The sequence below is a fragment of the Leuresthes tenuis genome, unplaced genomic scaffold, assembly GCF_036924035.1.
Source record: "Leuresthes tenuis unplaced genomic scaffold, fLeuTen1.0.hap1 SCAF_6, whole genome shotgun sequence".
NCBI classification, from domain to species: domain Eukaryota; kingdom Metazoa; phylum Chordata; class Actinopteri; order Atheriniformes; family Atherinopsidae; genus Leuresthes; species Leuresthes tenuis.
The window spans coordinates 33,133,384-33,138,529 of NW_027325360.1; the positions used below are offsets into that span (position 1 = coordinate 33,133,384).

Sequence of the window (5,146 nt, forward strand, 5' to 3'; positions counted from 1 at the left end):
GCCATTTACTATGGTCGGCCATTCACAGCTTCCTCTCCACCATACTTGTATGGTGGGATATTCACACCCACTTGCATCCGAAGACCTCCGCCCCCACTTTTGTTGATATTTAGTCGGTCATTCGCACCTTACCCGCTTTTGGCAAACTATGGCCTTCTTGCAGCCAAACACCTCTGATCTCGCTTTTGATGATGTAAGGTTGGGCATTCAGACCTTGCTTCACCTGCTTTTCACCAAATATAGTCGGACATTCACACCTTCTTGCAGCCGAACACTTCCGCTTTTAGTGTTCTATGAGGCATTCACATATTTTTTTTCACCGTATTTTATAGATTATGGTTGGAAATTCTCACCCACTCTCATCCGAAGACCTCTCCTCCCGCTTTTGTTAATATATAGTCGGGCATTCGAACCTTTTCTTACCCGCTTTTTAAAAATTATGGTCGAACATTCACACCTACTTGCAGCTGAATACTTCCGCTCCACCTTTTAGGTATGTATGGTTGGCATTTGCACCTCTTTTTATACTGATTAAGTTGTTCTTTCTCAAACTACAAATTTTTTTTAATTGTTGAAACTTGATTTGAAGTGGATAAATAAGGAGGACAAACAGTTTTAAGTCAGGCTGATAGAAGGAATTAATTTTATAGCAAAATCTGTATTTCGTCATATGTCGAGAGATGCTTATTGCTGAAGAAGTTCTTTCTCATTCTACAAAGTACAACGTTGTTTATCGTTGAAACTTGATTAGACATGAATAAATATGAAGGACAAAGCAGTCTTAACTTGGTTTGAGTTAAGGAATTCGTTTTATAGGAGAATCCGAATTCGTGCATAACTCATAAAATAGAGCTTATTTTCGGATTCCTGAAGAATGAGTCTGGTTCTTTCTCATAATACAAAGTTTGTTGTTTATTGTTGAAACTTCATAAGAAGTGAAGAAATAAATGAATGCCTATCAACAAATGTGGGATCTAAACTCTACTGCTTCCTCTAAAATAATTTCCTTTCTCAATTTAGAAATGTGTGTGTGTAAGTCACAACACCCGTGACACCAAAACGGCTTTCTTTTCTCTACACTCTGCACTATGAGCACACACACCAAATCAGAAAGGCTTTTTTCTCTCTTTTCTACATTATGGACTGTGGGGACACAAAACCGCTCTCTCTCTTTTTTTTTTTTTTATCGTGTGCCAGGGCGTTGTCTCACGTATTAGATTATGCTTAAGATACGAATGGGTTTATCAGTCACATCAGAATCCATACATACTGATCCTCCCGTAATAAAATGGTCGGATCTTATCAAACACACTTTGTTTCTTGTGACAATCAAGTCAGCGAAACAGCGTATACACGTCAAGACACTGAATCAAGTTTGCCACAAGAACTCATAAGTTTGGCAGTATTGCTCTGCCATCAGCAATGATACACCCATTTTATTTTCGTGGGACATGTGCAAGCACCTGTTCATCTACTGTTCTATCACTATGAATTAGTGATCTATTATCAATAAGGATACTTCTACAACTACTATCAAAGTATGTCCAGACTTCTTATGTTGTCAGTTGCTATATATGAATAAGTGGGTAGCTACTGACAAGCATTAAGCATGTCACACAGCCCAAACACATAACATTTCAGGACACACCACACAGTTAACAACCACAGTGAAGCGTGTCAAAGCCCAAACATGTAACATTCAACAGGACACATACACAACACATTCAAATCAAACAGTCAGACAACATACAAGAACATATACCCCAGCCGGCATTGCTCCCTGCCTATTTTCGTACAGCTAACTATGTGTGCGCACACCTTTATTCACAAACTCTTCAACTTATACTCTTTTACCGAAGCTGCTACAGCTCGATTGGCCGAATACCCTTTGATCCTATTTCGGTGAATTTGACATCTGCCTTACATATAACAGATTAGCAGTTTTAATTTAGTTTGAGTGAAGGAATTCATTTTATAGCAAAATCCGAAATCGTGAAGAACTCATGAAAGTAAGCTTATTCTCGGATTCCTGAAACTTTAGATTTGCTCTTTCTTTTACTGCAAAGTACAACGTTGTTTTTTTGTTTAAATCTTTCTAGACATGGTAAATATTAAGGACAAAGCAGTTTTCACATAGTTTGAGTGAAGGAATTCATTTTATAGATAAAATCCCAAGAGTCTGCTGAGAAAAGAGAGTGAATGCGAAGTAGACTTTAACACGGCTATGGGAGCGAGCCGAGTGTGGGCTAACCAGGAGAATTGCTTGAAAGAAACGCGACCCCGAATGAGCGGTCAGAACAAAGCCTCAATACGGGATTCTCGTGGTGTTTTTGTTGCTGCCTTGTCTTTTGCACAGAGTAAAAGACAAGGCAGCCATCGAATAGGGCCCGATTGTTCCTACTTGGTCAGCCGAGGAGCAAGGGGGGGGGGGGGGGGGGGGGGGGGCAATCGTCTCAACCAAGCAAAAAAATGGGGACCATGGGGAAGGTGGCTATGCCAACAAGCCTGATGCCCTGCTCCCGCATTGACGGATAATCGTACTCTGGTTTCTCTTCATAACGTACAAGTCTTTCGCCTTTTACTAAAGATTTCTGTGGAGAGCAGCACTAATGAGTTGTTTCTATTTTTGGCAGGCTTTACCTTTGCGGGTGAAGCCCTTTCTGTCTGTGCAAAAGAAATCTTGTTACTGTGCAGAGTGACTTCTCTGAGTAGAGTCGCCTTACTTGTTGCGACTGTGCCGATGTTCGAAGCTGGAGTGCAAAGTTGTTGCTTGAATGGTGCTTGCTGGAGCGTGCGGGAGTGCAAAGTTATACCATTTAAAAGGGCTGAAGAGTGCTCAGTGCAGCGGGTGGGCGACACTCTGGCCACCTTGAAAACCGAGGTTACATCCACTACCAGGGGCAGCCCAAGTTCTGCCGCAAGTGTGGTGAGCATGGGCACCTGGTTGAGGCTTGTACCAAGGTGTTATGTGGGAAGAGCAGAGAAATTGGGCAAACTTTTGGAGAGTGTCCAAATGGCAGGAAATGTAATCTCTGTGGAGAATTAAATCACCTCTTCAGAGATTGCCCTAAATCTTTTGCCAACAAATTAAAGACGGTAAAGCCACAGTAAAGCCAACAAAGAGAAGGACCAAAGGTGGCAGTTGGTGAACAAAGTGAAGAGGTTGACCCAATAAATTCAAACTTCCCGCCAAAAGCTTGGATTGGAAGTGAGGAGCAAAAAGGGGAGGGGCCTTTAGAGGCCTCACCACTCAGTGTTGAAGTCTGTGAGAATTCAAAGGCAGAGGGTGGAGCTACGCTAAATGAGGAGGAAGAGCAGACAGGTGAGTCTAGTGAAGATACTCACCTCCCCGAAGGTCAACAGAAGGTCAATTTGTTGATAGGCATTCATTTATTTCTTCACTTCTGATGAAGTTTCAACAATAAACAACAAACTTTGTATTATGAGAAAGAACCAGAATCATTCTTCAGGAATCCGAAAATAAGCTCTATTTTAGGAGTTATGCACGAATTCGGATTCTCCTATAAAACGAATTCCTTAACTCAAACCAAGTTAAGACTGCTTTGTCCTTCATATTTATTCATGTCTAATCAAGTTTCAACGATAAACAACGTTGTACTTTGTAGAATGAGAAAGAACTTCTTCAGCAATAAGCATCTCTCGACATATGACGAAGTACAGATTTTGCTATAAAATTAATTCCTTCTATCAGCCTGACTTAAAACTTTATGTCCTCCTTATTTATCCACTTCAAATCAAGTTTCAACAAATAAAAAAATGTTGTAGTTTGAGAAAGTACAACTTAATCTTCAGCAATCAGTATAAAAAGAGGTGCAAATGCCAACCATACATACCTAAAAGGTGGAGCGGAAGTATTCGGCTGCAAGTAGGTGTGAATGTCCGACCATAATTTGTAAAAAGAGGGTAAGAAAAGGTTTGAATGCCCGACTATATATTAACAAAAGCGGGAGGAGAGGTCTTCAGATGAGAGTGGGTGAGAATTTCCAACCATAATCTATAAAATACGGTGAAAAAAAATATGTGAATGCCTCATAGAACACTAAAAGCGGAAGTGTTTGGCTGCAAGAAGGTGTGAATGTCCGACTATATTTGGTGAAAAGCAGGTGAAGCAAGGTCTGAATGCCCAACCTTACATCATCAAAAGCGAGATCAGAGGTGTTTGGCTGCGAGAAGGCCATAGTTTTCCAAAAGCGGGTAAGGTGCGAATGTCCGACTAAATATCAACAAAATTTGGGGCGGAGGTCTTCGGATGCAAGTGGGTGTGAATATTCCACCATACAAGTATGGTGGAGAGGAAGCTGTGAATAGCCGACCATAGTTTGGAAAAAGCGGGTAAGAAAAGGTTTGAATGCCCGAACATACACCATCAAAAGAGGGAGCGGAGGTGTTCCGCTGTACGAAGGTGTGAATGTCCGACCATAGTTGGTAAAAAGCGGGTAAGAAAAGGTTAAAATACCCGACTGTACACAATCAATAGCGGGAGCGGATGTGTTCGGCTACAAGAAGATGTGAAAGTCCGACCATGGTTTGTAAAAAGCGGGTAAGAAAAGGTGCGAATGTCCGACAATGTATGATCAAAAGAGAGAGCGGAGGTTTTCGGATACACGAAGGTTTGAATGTCCTACCATAGTTTGTAAATAGCGGGTAAGAAAAGGTTCGAATGCCCGACTATACACCATAAAAAGCGGGAGCGGAGGTGTTCCGCTGTAAGACGGTGTGAATGTCCGACCATAGTTGGTAAAAAGCGGGTAAGAAAAGGTTAAAATACCCGACTGTACACAATCAATAGCGGGAGCGGAGTTGTTCGGCTACAAGAAGGTGTGAAAGTCCGACCATGGTTTGTAAAAAGCAGTTAAGAAAAGGTTCGAATATCCAACCAAACATAATCAAAAGCGGGAGCAGAGCTGTTCGACTGCAAGTAGGTGTGAATGTCCAGCCATAATTACTCACAAAAAGGGGAAGAAAAGGTAGTATTGCCAGACCATACATGATCAAAACAGGGAGCGGAGGTTCAGCTGCAAGGTGTGAATGTCTGACTATAGTTTGTAAAAAGCGGGTAAGACAAGGTGCGAATGCCCAACAATGTATGATCAAAAGAGAGAGCGGAGGTGTTCGGCTGCAAGGT

General features: G+C 41.6%; 1 non-coding gene across 1 annotated transcript; it reads left to right on the forward strand.

Moving 5' to 3' along the window:
• Window positions 1-2,537: 2,537 nt before the first annotated feature.
• LOC140310694 (U5 spliceosomal RNA) lies at window positions 2,538-2,651 on the forward strand. The gene has a single exon (XR_011916740.1). It is a non-coding gene; the product is annotated as a U5 spliceosomal RNA (small nuclear RNA).
• The last annotated feature ends 2,495 nt before the right edge of the window (window positions 2,652-5,146 follow it).